We start from the raw sequence: 16,717 nt of genomic DNA, 5'->3' as shown, positions 1-16,717 counted from the left end.
TTAGGAGATGGCACTGGAGGGAACCAATCTACCCAGCTATGCACAACAACTGAATTTAAATATAGGAGAGTTCCTTGCATTTGAGACAGAGAAAGAATACTAGCCACTCACTCCTTCCTCCCCATCACCCCATCTGTTAAAAAAAAGATCAGTCATACAAGGTAGTAAATGGACTAAAAATTATCTATAGATGAATACTTAGAGATAGCCTATGATTAGAAGCAATATGTGATTCATTAAGACTTGTACAGCTTTTCTACAACTGTATAATTTCTAAGATAATTTACCAAATTCATTTTAGTTGCAGTAGAAATAGAATCAGAGAGGTTGTGGGGTGAAAGGCATCTCTCTATTTATAAGTTACCTGTAAATACAATGTGTGTGCGCACACACACATCTGCATGCACAACTCTTGCTAAGTGTATTTGGAATAGGTTCCATCCTCTTAACTCAGATTTTAAAAAGAAACAAAAACTATTTGGTGATAATATTGTCTAATAATGAAAACCTCTTTCTGTTCCCAGCCTACAAAGACAGATTTCTAAGGCTGACTGAGACAGGCATATTGGCAAAAACATGAACACAAGGCACACACATACAAACACAGACCTCCACATGCCCACGCTGCGCCCACCCAGCCTCACGTGCTCCATGTGCCCAAACAGAAACAAAAAGATACAAACATTCTGACATCACCGAAAACCAAGGATGTGTTTCCTACAGAGCTAACTGCTGTTTCCAGAAGGTTTCTAACCTAGGAATTTTCTAACCACCTGAAGTGATGTATGTTTCTTTGGCGGATGAAGAATGTCTATGAGATCTCTTTCCTGACATGGGGGAAAAAGACTTGATATGGGAAGGGCAGGGTGACTTCAGCCCATGTCCTGGAGTCCAAATTCCCTGCAGAATGCATCTGTCCTGAGCCCCTTTCCCTACTGAGCACAAGGGCCTTATGCAGACAGTATTTCATGCAAAGGGCTAAATTTCATAGCAGGAATTTTAAACCATGTTAAAGGTCTTTGGAGGGAGATATTTTTGGTGGGGGGACTATGACAGATTGTCAGCCCTGATTCTGCACCTTCTTTCTGTGTCTATGGTCTTCACCATGTAACTTTTCAGTGTCCTCCCCTCTGCACTTTGGGTAAAGCCAACCTTTCTTTCCATCTTCCCTGATGTAACCAACTCACCTACGATCCACCTGTAGCCAGGATCTAGAAAGTTGTTGTGTCCCCACCTGCCCTGCCCCATTCACGTGTGTGACTCCTGAGCACCACACAAACTGAGGCTGGCCCAGTGAGTCAACCTTCTGTCATCATGTTACCCACACCCTCAGTGTATACCACGGGCTGGAATCTTTCATCGTTGAACCAGGCCACACCTGTCTGTCCCTCAACACTGCCTGCCTCAGGACAGAGACCTGGCGGAGAAGAAACAGAAACTCAAGTTACAAAACCAAACTCTGACCTGAGATAAATCCTTTGGCCAACCCTCCCTAGGGTATCGTGGTGGTGGGAGTGGGGTAGTGCAGAAATCAATCCAAGATGTCATCCTCATGAAAGACACAAAGTGGGATTCCTACAACAGTGGCATAATGCCCAGGAAAGCAGGGCCTTGTAGAACCCAGGGCACCAGTCTATCCTTCAGGGTCAGCTCTCGAGGAGTGCATCTGGGCTCAAACTCTCTGTCCCAAACACTTTGGGCCCTGTTCACACATACAAGGGCAAGAGCAAGATTTTGCCAAGGACACCAGAGACTCAAGAAGGCTTGCATTCTCTGCTCTTTTAATTTAACAAAGTGATAGCAAATGAATTATAGAGAATATGCCAATTACCAGGGAAAACCAAAAAATGAAGAGAAGAAAGTGGCAGTGGAAGGGCTTCAGAGGGATTGGTCTCACCCATGTTATAGACTGACTGTTTGGGTCTCCCTAAAATGCATTTGTTAAAGCCCTAACCCCCAATGTGGCTATATTAGGAGATGAGGCCTCTAAGAAAATAATTATGATTAAATAAGGTTGTAAGTGTGGGCCCTGATCAGACAGGATTTGTGTCCTTATAAGAAGAAACACCAAGGGCTCCCTCTCTTAACCATGTAAGGACACAAAGAGAAGGTAGCCATCTACAAGCCAGGGAGAGAGCCCTCACCAGGAACTGAATTTGCCAACACCTTGATCCTGGATAGCCAGCCTCCAAAATTGTGACAAATAAATCTTTGTTGTTTAAGCAATCAGTCTGTCAAAATACCCAGTCATATTTTGTTACAGCAGCTGGAGCTGACTAATACATCACTACATTCCCAAATTTTAAGTTTAGCTCTTTCTTCGAGCTATCTCAAGACCTAGATCCTTCAGCATTTGAGCTCCTTGTTTTGACAGGGCCTGAAGAGCTCTGGCAGCTTTCTCCCTAACTACTTACAGGAACTTCAGAAATGGGCTTTGTCCAATCTTGAGTGAAAAACGTAAAAGAAACCATTGGAAATGAATATAAGATCCTTAATGAGAAAATGAAGGGTTTGTTCTGAAAGGAGTTATTGCAAACTAGTCTAAAGATTGGCTGGACAGCACTATCCAGAGCAATGAACACACCAGACAGACCCCTCTACTGAACAAAGACTTGGAGAGAATCCGTCAGCATGGCCAGACGTGGCTGGAAAGTCATCTGCAGTCTGTCTTGTGTGAAAACTGCCAACTTATCTTCAATGGGGTATGCTTTCTGTCTTTCTGCAGGCTTCAGGGTACAAGTGTATCCAGATGACTCAACTAAATGAAGACTTTTTCCCCAAAAAAAGATAGATGCATATTTAAATGGTTTGCAAAAGATACATTTTGTGTTTTGATTTATACCTTACATTTCTTAACAACAAGTACATACAAAAATCTTATAAACCAAACCATGCAAACTATCACCCATAGGTCAAATCCAGCCCACTGTTAGCTAAAAATAGTTTTTACATATTTAAGTGATTGGGAAAATCAAAAGAAGAATATATTTTGTGACATATAAAGATTATGTGAAATTCACATTTCAGAATTCATAAAGGTTTATTGGAACATAGCCAGGCTAGTTCATTCATGTATTGGTTAGGGCTGCTTTTGCACTGCTGTGCGGTAATTGAATAGTTATGACAGAGACTGAGAATGAATACTCCTTCTCTAAGGTAAACAACTCTAGTTCACTTTGACTATTGAGTTCTGTTAAAATAAGATATCCCTGTGTTTATTACTCATTTCCCATCCATAGAGACTGGATGGAGTTTACTCCACCCTATTGGGAAAGAAGCTTGGGTGGCAAAATTATCTTGTCTGGAATATACCATCTTAGCAGTGAAGATCAGCCCAGCATGCCAGGGAGTGGAGAGGATACCCTGGATGGTCATCCACAAGGGCAGCAGTTGTTAAGTGAAATCCGCCGCCCATGCCTGCCTTCTTGAGTGGCAGGAGAAGGGGCAGCATATGCTGAGATATTTTTGGTGTTTCAGCATGGCAGAATTAAAAAGAAACCAGCTCTGAGGTCAAGCCTTTCTCAGTTTAAGTGCTACGTCCATCACCTACTGTCTCAGTTTCCTCATCTGTAAAATGAAGGTGACAGCTGTCTCATAGAGCTATCACACTGATGAAATCATGAGATAAGGTACATGGATGGAGCATGTGGCTTAGGAAATGTGTCATGGTGGTTTTACTCTCTTAGACATGGGAAGGTGGATGAGAGCCCATGCTCTAAGACACACAGAATGGTTTCAGCTCCACCACTTATTGACTGTATGACCTTAGGCAACTCCCTGCCTCCACCTGTATGTGTCAGTTTCTTCCTCAGTAAAAATGAACATGATAGCAGAGCTATACTGTATGTTTGTTGTGAGGATTCAACGAAGTGATCGGAACAGTAGTGGGCACAAAAAGAGTGTTCAATAAATGTCCATTGTAGGCCAGGTGTGGTGGCTCATGCCTGCAATCCCAGTACTTTTGGAGGCCAAGGTGGGAGGATCACTTGAGCCCAGGAGCTCAAGACCAGCCTTGGCATCACAGTGAGAGCTCTTCTCCAAAAAATAAATTTTAAAAAAATAGTGAGGCATAGTGGGGTGCACATGTAGTTCCAGCTACTCAGAAGGCTGAAGTGGAAGGATCACCCAAGCCCAGGAGTTCAAGGCTGTGGTAAGCCACGATCATGTCATTGTATTCTAGCCTGGGCAACAAAGCGAGACTCCAACTCAAAAAATAAATAAATAAATATATGATGTTTTCCTGGAGATGCCTAGATGATACTCTTCAAAAGAGTGCTTTGCTCTAGCTATGGAGAATACACCAGCCATGAGAAGAAACTTTCAGCCCCTCCCCTAAATACATCCAAATAAACTCTTAGTTATCTAAAGCATTTCCTTCAGGAAGTCAGATGATATTCAGGTGACCTTTTTCTGAAACCAAGGTCTGTGCAAATGGGCAAAACCCAACAGAACTTTCTATTCTCTCTGCTCCTTGGACCCTTGGATTTGAAGAATATGCTTATCGAACAAGGTCTAGGCAACTGGGCAGCTAGAGATCCATTAGTATCATTTAACTCAACTTCTGCCTGCCTGTGACCTTTCCAAAGAGCAAATCCGATAATATTTGGGCCCCCAAACCATCAGGATGAGTCTGACTTTCCTATATGCCAGTCACTCACCTATCTCTTTGCTCATGCTGTGCTCCCTGCCAGAAATATCATCCCCTGCCATTCACACACACCTGAGACAATCATTACTTATCTTTCAATCCCCAGTTCAATAGTATTCTACCTTAGAAAACTTCCCTTTCTTCTGCAAGGTGTCTCTTCCTCTCCGACAGAATTTTGTTCGGTCTTTGATCATATAATGGTTTTCACATGATGTTATAGTGAAGGGAATTGGGGTCTATGTCCTTTCCTCTACTCAAAGCTTCTTCTTCTTTTATTTTTTTTAATACATCAAGTCTCTTAATTTTCAAAATTATTCAAAGCTTCTTAAGGGCAGGGCCACTTTGTTTTTTCTCAGCAACCTCAGCACCTAGACAATGCTTGGCACACAATAAAGTTGCATCAAACATCTGATGATTAAACAAATATGTGAAAGAACAAACCATACATTAGCAAGCAACTGGGAAGAATATAGCGGCAATTTTTAGAAATTCAGTATGATCCAACATCCCTTGGGTACCAATGTGGTTTAAGGTGTCTCCTCAAAACCTCATACTTTCCAGATGGACTGGAGTGTTGGCTGTTTGGGTTTTGTTTCAGGTCCTTGTCCTCGGCTGTTCAAGTCACCTGGTGCTAACGCACGCCCAGCTTGGACCTGGAGCATTTCCGCATAATCTGTGGATGTAAATGATCTGTCATCTTGACCAGCAAGGTTAAAGCAAGGTACCAGTTAAATGAAGGATATGAAGAGCCACAGAGTAGCATGGAGAGTTCAAGTACAATTGTTTTATATGAGAGGTCAAGTTCACCTTGTGTCGGGCACTTGGGCTAACAGTTACCGATTAAAGGAGACAATACCATCAATTTTGCTGGTTTTTAAACTCCTAGTATGCTTCCTACTCCCCACCCCCTAGGCTTCTGAGAATATGGACTCCTTTGCAATTTCTTCTCTTGCCACACAGCACACTCTGAATCGAGTGTTCTTTCTTTTCCTGCCAAGTGCTTGCCTAGTGAAGTTCATTTCCAGACAACAGCCTGGGTCCACCCTGAATATGATGAGGTTTTGTTTTTGTTTTCTTTTTTTTGCATTTCCTATTTTGAAGATGGCTTTAAAAAAAAAAATCAAAAAGGAACATAGCTCCATAGCTGCAGTCTGCCTCTGAACCAGAAGGGGGAGGCTGAAGGAAATGGATTCCTGCAGGTCTGCAAAAATGTCCATTATGGGAGGAGGGGCAGGTGGTGCGGGGAGAGGGGGTGATTAGAAATGCAAAGAGGAGAAGAAGGAGGGGTAGTGAAATCAAAATAATTATAATAAAATAATAATTGCAGCCATCATTTTAGTGTACTCGATGCTTTACATATGTATACATATGCATTTAATCCTCACAACTCCAGGAGGTATGTATTAATATCCCCATTTTTCAGATGAGGAAATCAAAATGCCAAAAAAGAAACACTTCAAACTTTCCATGTGTACACTACTTTTCAGGCAGTTGGATTGCTGGTCTATAACCAAGTCAGTTCATAAGTAAATACTGGTGGTTTGATTTTCTTTTTTTATTATTATTATTTTTAATGCTCACTATTTCAGGCCCCAGGTCAGTAACCGAATATGTGGGAAGTCTTTAAAAATACCAGTGAGAGCGTTTGAAATAGCACAGCTGAAAACCACTACTTTTCACACTGGGCTTCATTCAGAGTTCAAGGTTGGACATTTTTCTCCCACACAAATTCAACAGAACAAGAAACCACAAGAATTGAGTGTTTTCCAAGTCTGATCCAGGGAATATAAACTTCAGAAAACAGCATGAAGAGAAATTTATTTGAAAGCAGTTCTCTGAAAACCTTTGCACCTCAGTTTCCTGGCTTCAAGGCCCTTGACTAGCTCTAGATATTTAACATATACCAAATCACTGATGGCGTTCAATAAATATTCAACAATATGGTTATTGTGGCCAATTTCCTGATGGGGTCTAATACTTGTTAGAGTTTTCCAGATGAATCACTTCTGTTTTATCCAGATTCCATACCATGACCAGCTCCATATCCGCCCTCTCAGTGAACCACACTAATATTGGTTGCCAGGTAAAACTTTCTTAGAATGTCCCAAACTAGTCATTTTTCTGTCTGATGTACCTCTGCTACCAGCCTACATGTGCCCACAGCAAGATGTGTTCTACAGAAGTTTCTATAAAGAAGAATGTATTAAGTGTTGCTTAAAGAACAAATAAAGAATTTCAGTAGACTGTCTACCTTTATATTTAGGTTTTCTTTCAGTGTGAGAGTTCAGAATTTTATGGGAGAAGGGAACAGGGGTTTTTAATCCTTTTTTCCCATTATATTTCAAATGAATTTGTCAAGAAGCTCAGAGTTTTATTTTTCCAACATGAATCACTGATGATCTAACGAATTAATTACCCATCCATCCTGCCTTACTGAGTGAGGTCATGGGAGAATGGATGGGTTCAGCTGACCTCCACTGGACTGCAGTGTCATGGCCCCCATTTAAGAGCTTGAGTTCAATGCCAAAATTGCCAGTTTAGGTTAGAATCAGACCTAAATGTATCTTATTATACACAGAGGCACACAAATGCAATATGTCATCTTTAATGGCTCAGAACAAAGCCTAAAAAAATAGTGTCCTAGTACAGACGAATTTTATAACCTTTGATATATGGCTTTCATTATTAACAATAATTTCTGTAACTGCATCCAAATTCGGGAAGACACCCGATGAATATTAATTTTATTTTTGATTTATTTTCTCCTCCCAGTGGTTCCCTCTAGGGCAGACGGCATTCCCATCGTCCCTTTGGCCCTGAGATCTTACATCCTCCAGAGTGAAATCTTCACGGTCCTGGTTCCAGGAATATTGCACTTTGGGTTTTGATATTTGACTGAAAAATAAGGATTTTTTCACCTACTGCATTTTCTTTCCTTCTTATATTTTACAAAGATTTCCCCCTCACACACCCTTTGTCATTATATTAAAACCTAATTGCAAGACAACTCTCCTCACCTAAGTCATCAACAAAGCCCAATTATTTCTAATGCATGCAGAAGGGGGAAAAAGTGCCAAACAATAAAAAGGCATGCAGTAACCTAAGCCTTTTTCACAGTCAGGCTTCAAGTTCACATGTGAATTTATGCCAGTTTTGACATTAGCCGAAAAAATTAACAGTTCTCAAAAATGAAACTCTCACAAAAGGGGTTTTGTGTTTCAAGCAGAATAAATTATAGTGTGATGTTATTAAAACACTTAGTTGTTAAGTTGCCAAGAAAATCCAGTATATTCACACAGACTCGAGGACCTGTCTCCATGCAAAGTAATTAAATTAGATTTATGGGCTGCATTACATCAGTGTTTGATAGTTCATTTTTCCTTTCTTCATATTTTGCCCTGCTTTGTTAGAGCATGTGACAGATGGTAAAAATAGTGTGAAGTTTCTTGGCCCTGTGCTAAATCCCCTTTCGGTAGTATATCTCTCTTCTGTCAGTTCTCCCCAGCGATGATAAATTAACCTCTCTCTTTGTATCCCAAGTGTGGCAGTAAAGCTCTCTTTGACACAGCACTATCACTTTATCTTAATCTGTGCTGTTTCGAGGAGAGAGGGAGATGATGCAATCACTACCATGAGTTTAAAGAGAAGATTTATTGTGTCAGAAAAAGAGAGGATGATTAATATAATATGCATCATTATATTTTTCATTTTGTCTCATTTGTCGCCTTCTTCTCATAGACGGCAGGGAGTTCGCCAGGGTGGGCCACCCTCCGGACTGCCTTTCACCTGGAGCTCTGCTTGGTGGGCTGAGCCTGGGGGCTGGTAGGTAGAGGTAACCAGCTCCTTCTCTCTGTCCCCCACCTCCTAACACCCCCCACACACACACCTGCCATGGAAGGGGTGAGGTTTTTCTTTCTGGCAACACTTCCTGCCTTTCCCAAAGGAAGGCAGCAGCGGCACCTGGGGCCCGCTCCTCACAAGACTCCCTCTCCTTGGAGCAGGAGACACAAATAAGACCTCAAGGCATTATTTGAAGCAGGCCAGTCAAAATGTGCCCTGAAACTAAACAGGAGTTGGGATCACCCAGCCCCCCAGAATACACTGCTGGCAGGACCATACGGAATGACGCCATAGACAATGTTTTTGCAGAAAGTGACATACTATTATGATTATTTTCCTTATTTATAATAAAGTTATATTCTCTTTAAGCTGCTCCCTGGCTATGAATTGCTTACATCTGGGAACAAATTTCATTCAGCTCAACAAGCATTCATTAATATTGACACATGACAGACACTGTATGGAGGCAGAGGTGTCTGGAGGACTGATCTCTGTCCCCGGGAAGCTCATGCTCTAGTCAGCAGGCAGCCAATGGACAATTACAGTGAGCATCTCTCCCTCCCAGGTCCTCCCAGCACGGAAGGCACCAGGCCTGGGTTCATCCCAGGGAGTGATCCTGGACCTCACTAAAGGAAGTTCCTCAATTTAAGGGGAACGGGTGCATTACAGATGACATGAGCTTAATTCAAAGCCTAATGGAAGAGTGTCATTCTAAGCCGAAAGGGGTTCTGGTATGTCTCCCCAAAAGCAAATACTCCTTTTTATGAAGTGAATAGTCACAACCCAATTTCTCTCTTTAAAAAAAAAAATCTAAATTTTTCAATTTTTGCCAAAAATGATGCAACCCTATAGAATCCCAGCCAACTGGAATGTTTTCACCCAGTTTTCCTCAGACTCTGAAAAAGCCAGTGGCCTGTCCTAGCAATTCTCACACGCCTATTGCACTAATTCTTTTCCTCCTTCCTTACGACTGACCCCTCCAGTCTCCTCTCCAACCCAATGGTGTCTGGGCTTGCACTGCCTGACCTACCTCATCATTGATTGGACTAGGCCTGAGCCAATCAACTTCTCTCTCTCTCCCTGGAATTTGGAATTGAGGTAGCATAACAGTCAGTAGACTACAAAGGGAACAAGAGAACTCAAGATGCTGGGACAGATATAACCTTCCCTAAGAATGCAAAACAGAACCCTGGAGCAGATATAGATGCTTCAAAGTGAAGACAAGTGATGCAGTGACAACTTCCTGGGTCCTGATTGAATTTTTTCATGCACCGCTGTCCAGTCTCTTGACATTCCTTTGCATCCTTAAAATAAATTCCCCCTTTTTCTTACAGTAGATGAGATTGTTTTCTGTTCCTTGCAACCCGAAAAGTCTTTAAACACCTCTAATTTCTACAACTCCCTAGCAGGGTGCTTCTATTCCAGTCAGGCTCATTTCTTTTGTTGTCACACAACCATGGGCCTTGCTCATTTCTACACTGTGGCATTGGCTCCTTCACCTGAAATGCCCTCCCTTTTCCCTTAGCCTAGCCTCCTCCTTACTCAAGTGCCTCCTTCATTTTGAAAACTGCTCCAGCCTTCGTGGATAATCCCTCCCTTGAGTTTCTCCTTATAGTCTATGCCACAAAATGTAGTAATTAGCTGTACTTTGTAATGTGTGTTATACAGTAGTGCTAATCTTGTCTCCCCAAAGAGACTGTGAGCTCGTTGCAGGCAGCAGCCTGACTTCTAAGCCTCCCTTGTATCCCTTTCAGTGCCAGCACCTGGCTTGATTGGGGCACCTTTCCCCACATGGACTCCTGACTATCTGGCGAGGCAGCATAGAGGGAACTAAAGAATGGAAGAGCCTTAGTTTGCACTCGGATTTCTCCAAAGCACTGTGGAGTTTCTTCTCCAACATCTTGAAAAAGGCTTGTGACCTTATTCTCAGCGGGACAAGGGAGCAAAAACACTGGACTGGGATAAGAATAAGGTGATGGATACCATTATAGGAGAACCCAATTGCTGCCAGAAAAAGTAGGGTCAACTAGCGGAGATATGGGGGTGATATGTATCGACCCAAACTTTGGATGAACTAAGCATCATTTCAACTTAATTTTGGAAATCTAAATATATGGAATGCATTAGCTGATTTTATTTTTGGCAGCAGACTTAACCATTCTAATCATGTTTTGCTCTAGCGAATTTTAAAATTAGTTTGCATTTCCTAAGCTCACATCAGCTGGGTGAGGGCTGAGGAGGGAGGTGCTCTAGGAGAAAGCTTGGTTGGGATTAAAACTTTGCTGGCAGATGCTTCATTAAGTGGATAATCCACAGGCAGATACAGAAAAGCTGACTAGCATTGTGTCCTTGGGCCTAAGAGAACGCAGTAGTGTAAAGAAGTACTTGCCCACCATCCCAAAGCAATTATAAGTAAGGTGCAGGAAACTGAAATAAAAAGGCTACTTATTATCTGAATATCTTCTGGGAAAAGAGCATATCTGAAACAACACAATTTTTGAGTGATAGTAAATTTTCTCCACTTATTTGAAGTATTGATTAATATAATATATTATTCTCTACCAACATGGTGGCAATATTAAATGACAGTAGAACTCGTGTTTCTTCTGAGGGTTCTGTGTGCCTTGATAGCATCATTTCTCTATCCTCAGCCAGATGTAGGAGCTGAGAGTGGAGTAGAGTCTTCACTCCTTAGGTGGCTGATGTGTGTCCAAAGGCTTTTCCAAAATCCATCCATGTCCTCAAAGATATTATAGCAATAATGATTGCCATCTGTGGGACTCCTTACTATGTGCTAGAAAATTATCGTATTATATGGGAACACAACCCTGCAGGTTTTGTTGAATAGTTGTTCCCATTTAACAGATGAGAAAACCGAGTCACAGGGTGGTTAAGGGAATTGGTTGTAATCACACAGTCAGTAGGTGACTGAGGTAAGATTGCATTTGAATGTTCTGTCCCCAGAGCCTGCACTTATTTGACAGTACCACCACTCAAGGAATACAGACCATGGAGAAGTAACAGCAAGGGATCACTCACCAATCCCCTTCTGGGTGAAGTGGGAGCTGAAGAATGTCAAAAGTGGCACGACATCCAGGGCTCCTGGGACAACTGATATTAGTCTTACCCAAACAGCTTTGTGTTATCTAAAAGAATGTCCTTAATGGGCCACTGTCCCTTGATGGGAGCACAGTTCTCTGGGACCCAAAAAGGGCTGATGAAGTCTAGGCATGCATGGGGTTGTTCTGGCTTTGAGCCTGATGGCAGCCACTGGCCTTACTAGACAGCCAATTTAAAGAGAACAAAGAAAACACGCAAGATAACACACTCTGGCCTTGTCTCTAGTAGATTCTTCCTCTACAGACAGTCTTTGGGAATCTGCGAGCCAAATGGTGGGTAAAAGTTGTTGGAGAACTGAGAAAAGATGGTCAGGGAGGAGTCTGATTACAATGAGGACTGAAGGGCCTAAAAAGAAATTATATATGAGTAAACCAACATTAAATTAAGGACTGTTTTATAAAAATTGTTTAGTAGTTGTGTCTGTCGTGTTCACCAGAGAAATAGAACCAATAGAATCTCTGTGTGTATATACGAGCATGAAACATATATACCTATACATATGAAATAAAGAGGTTTATTTTAAGGAAATTGGCTCACACAGTTGTGGGGGCTGGCAAGTCCAAAATCCAAAGGTGGGCCAGTAGGCTGGAAACTCAGGCCAAAGTTGATGCTGCAGTCTTGAGGCAGCACTTCATATTCAGGAAACCTCAGTGTTTGCTCATAAGGCCTGTGAATGAGGTCCACCCACATTATCAAGAATAATCTCCTTTACCTAAGGTCAGCTGATTGTAGATGTCAACCACATCCACAAAATACTTCCACAGCAACACCTAGGTTAGTGTTTGACTAAACCACTGGGCAAGAGCCCAGCCAAGTTGACATAAGAGTAAATATCCCAGTAGGATTGCCCTAACACAACTACTTTCACTCTTTTGTGTCCCCTACCAATGATATATATTTTACATCATTATAAAAACTTTACAAAAATGTACTATTTTTGTTATGCATATAATGCATGTTCATTATAGAAAATGTGTATACATAAAAATGTGCCATCCTAATTTCTTAGGTAAGTTGTAAACTCTTTTTCATGTTTATAAGACTATATCCTCCATGGAATGACAGGTACCTTAAGAACAGGGGATCAAGCCAGGCTCGGTGGCTCAGTCTGTAATCCTGTGCTTTGAGAGGCTGAGGTGAGTGGATTGCCTGAGCCCGCAGGTTCAAGACCCACCTGGGCAACTTGGCGAGACCTCATCTCTACAATAAATCAAAAAATCAGCCGGGCGTGGTAGCGCATGCCTGTAATTCCGGCTACTCGTAAGGCTGAGGCGGACGGATCACCGGAGCCCAGCAGGTAGAGGCTGGAGTGGCCAGGAGCGGCCACTGCACTCCAGTTCGGGCGACAGTGAGACTCCAACTCAAAAAAAAAAAAAACAGGGGATCAGATCCCATTTGTCTTTTTACGCCTATCCTTAATTGTGGCACATACTAGATCCTCAATATGCATTGATTAGAAGAATGGGTTTTGTTACATAGTACCAACATTTGTTATTTGTAATAAATACATAATATTCTAAGTAATATACTAAAATTATCTTAGCTCATCCACTATAAATTAAACATTTAGGTTGTTTTCCGGGTGATTTGGGTTTTTTTTTTTCTATGACAAGTTTTACCCTAGGAACTTCTTTGTCACGTAGATTTTTCTTTCATTTGAATAATGCAACAAAACTTATTTGTACGTGTTTTCCTTTAGGGCACCTTGGCCTTAAACAATCACACTGATTAGTCAAACTACTAATTAATTTAAAAGAGAATATAAGTCAAAGTGATTGTTTGACAGGTCCATTAAGTCTTGAACAATAGCCTCATTATAGTAAGTGGTAATCATATAGCTCTCTTCAAAACTGTTTCAAACAAAAATGGAGCTTTGTTGAAGTGTGATTCCACAACTTCCCTCTGTGATAATGGGGCTGGAGGTCTGAAAACTACATTTCCCAGGTTCCTTTGGCAGTTGGCTTCCTGTTAAATTTTGTCTGTCAAGAAAATCCAGATAAGAGGGGAAGGGAGATGGCCTCTCTCTCGCTCTCGCTCTCTCTCTCTCTCTCTCTCTCTCTCTCTCTCTCTCTCTCTCTCTCACTCTCTCCATCTCCTTTCCTTCCTTCTTCTGAATTGTTTCTTCCACCATCCCACCTTCTGATTCTATAATATACTCCCTATGATATTAGGTTCTGAAAATCACCATCCTGTTGTTCCTTCAGTCCCAGATAATCTATTATTTACTTCAATGTCTCCTTTTTTGCTCCTTAACTGTCTGAGGTCTTGGTAACCTATTACCTGTATTAAATATCCTCTGATTGAAATACCTAGGTTGATTTCTATTTCCCTGACTAGACCCTGACTGAGACAACAAGAGCAAATTTCTTTATGAGGAATTGATCATCTCACTTTGGTTTTACCTACTTTGGTCTCCAAAATTTAGACTTTGGCAGTCAATCAGGGTACACACTTCCAAAATATCTCAACATAACTGTATTGATCAAAGTTTTGTATTTCTTTTTAATTACTAATGTTTTTAGATAGCAAAGGGCTTTCTTTCTTAGAGACAGCAAAGGGCTTGGCCAGAAGCACATCTCTTAGGTACAGACCAACCAGTCTCAAGTCTATAGCTTCAATCAACTCTTTCTCTAAATCTTACTTACCAAGCTAATATTTACTCTGTCCTAACTGATCCCAGGACCAGCTACCAGGCAACTAGAGACCACACTTATAACTCAGAGCCCACAAGAATTATTCAAACTAGACAATACTAACCTGTCCATTCTGTCCTGCCTTGACTTTCCCATGGAAACCCCAATAAAACCTCTGGCTCAGGCTTTCTCTGCACTCCAGTATTCTGTCACCTGACCAAAACCTGGTGTTTCCTCTGTGGCTCTGTAGTAACATGTGGGGGCCCCCTCTCTGGGGTCTGTGAGTACAATAAACAACTTCTGAAGCTTCATCCTCATTTCTTCCTGTGGTCACACCAGCTTTACCATACCATAGCCAACATGTGCACTCTTCGAATAATAACAGTGTTTCCTAAATTATGTTCTTCATAATACTTGTGTCCTGAAGGATTTTAATAAGTGCTCATTAAGGAAAATTTCATAGTTAAGTGAATAGAAGAAACGCTGAGCTAAACTTCAACAAAGTTCTTTGCTAAAGGACTTCTCAGAACCTTTAATAAATTAATATGCATTTTGAGTCTCCAAGGGTGTTTCTCAATTTTTTTTTTAACCAAGTAGCCTTTTATTACACAATATGCAGTTATATATCTAGGGACAATAGACTTTTTAAAAACACCATTTGGGAAGTGCTAATACACAGCAATACTTCAAAAAAAGTATTTTAATGTCTTTAAGAAAATACTAATAATGACCGAACCCATACTTTGTAGTAAAAATCAAACACTGCACAGAGCACCGTATTGATATGCAAGTGACTATAAAGGTTATGGAATTATCAGATTTCAGTTTCTCTTCTTTAGGGATGTGGTAATAACCTTTAACCAGCTAAGGGAATGATTACGGTCCAGGCACAATTTTCTTCTGCTTTTATCCCTCACTGTCAGGCTAGAATGTCAAGTCTCTTATTAGAAGAACACTGTTACTAAATCTCGACTTTACTTATTCCCTGTGAATAGGGCAGTCTTTAAGTAGGAAATAGTTATCATTCTATTTCATTTTCTTTCCTTTCTCAGGAGATTAAGAAGGGATTAGTTGTAAGAATACAAGCGGAACCTTAAAAGGAAGTTCATGAAAACCCAAGAAGTAGAACACTAGCTCAGCAAGGCCTTACAGGAACTGGAATCAAGAACTGAAAAGGCATCACGGGCTAAGTGTACTCTCCTCTCTCTCTCTCTCTCTCTCTCTCTCTCTCCCACACACACACACACACACACACACACTCTCTCTCTCTCTCACTCTCTCTCTCCCTTCTTCATCCTGCATGTCTACTTCTTTCTGAGGTTGCCTTGTTTTCCTCTCCCTACTGCCTGGTTCTGTTTAACCTCAGTGTGCACATGGCCCCCAGTGGCTATCTCGATTGGCACAATTTCCATCTGCCACCCCGAGTCACCCAGTCTCTCAATTTTATTGTCACTTGATTTCTATGGGTGGTTTCACTTCCTCCTGAGCTCAGCAAAATGCTAACTGTGAACTGTGTGATAATAAAACTATCTTTTCAAACCTGAAGTTTGCATTTTCTCTCTGATATAAAGCATTCTGAATACTAGGAAATGGGAGGAGGATTCTAAAACCCTTTTTGCAGAAAGAGATTTTTCCTTCCTGACTAAGGTTGGCTTAAAGTCCAAACATACAGTAGCTCCTTGTTGGCGTGATCTCTTCCCCCTGTGCTCCTTTCTCAAACTCAGATACTCCAAGACTGCCCTCTTTCTCTCTCTGGCCCTCCCACCATGGCCCTTCTTCTTTCTCTTATATTTGTACACGTATATATTCTGCCCTCTCTGTCAGGAACTCTCCCTTTCAACCTGGTTAATTCCTACCTATCCTTAAGTTTTCAGTTTAGTTATCATTGCCTTGGGGAAGCTCTGCCTGACCTCCCTGACTAGGTAAAGCCTCACTCCCACATGACAGGCTCTCACAGGAGTACATTCAGTCTTGAATATGTTGGAGTGGTTATTTTTATAAATGCCTTTCTTCCACATTAATAAGCATATGAGTTCAGAGAACATGCCTGGTTTCATTATTGTATACCCTGCATCTAGCCCCTGGTAGATTGTTAGTAAATGTTTGGTTGTATCCATTCGGTTCTTCATCAACCATAGTGTTCATTTCTAAGCTCTCTACTTGATCTTGTATGAAATAATTTGTCCTTGTCTCATAATTTTCTGTTCTTGTTTCATGGATATAATGACCTGTTTTATCTTCTTAAGGATATTAAATATAGTTGTTTTTATTTTAAAGGCCTACACTGATGGCTCTATTATCTATGTTTCCCTTTGTATAATAACTTATTTTTTCTGTTTATTGTCCCTCTTTCATTCTGATGGCTTTCCTCAGATGTTTGATAGTTTTTCATTGAGTGTTCATCTTCTATGGCAGAAGGGTCAGACACATGATTAGAGAGATGGCTTCCCTCTGCAGTTTCAGGACAGGGTCACTA

Source organism: Carlito syrichta, unplaced genomic scaffold (genome assembly GCF_000164805.1).
Source record: "Carlito syrichta isolate Samal-C Ts95f unplaced genomic scaffold, Tarsius_syrichta-2.0.1 Scaffold315142, whole genome shotgun sequence".
Lineage (NCBI taxonomy): Eukaryota > Metazoa > Chordata > Mammalia > Primates > Tarsiidae > Carlito > Carlito syrichta.
This window is presented reverse-complemented; position numbering follows the sequence as displayed.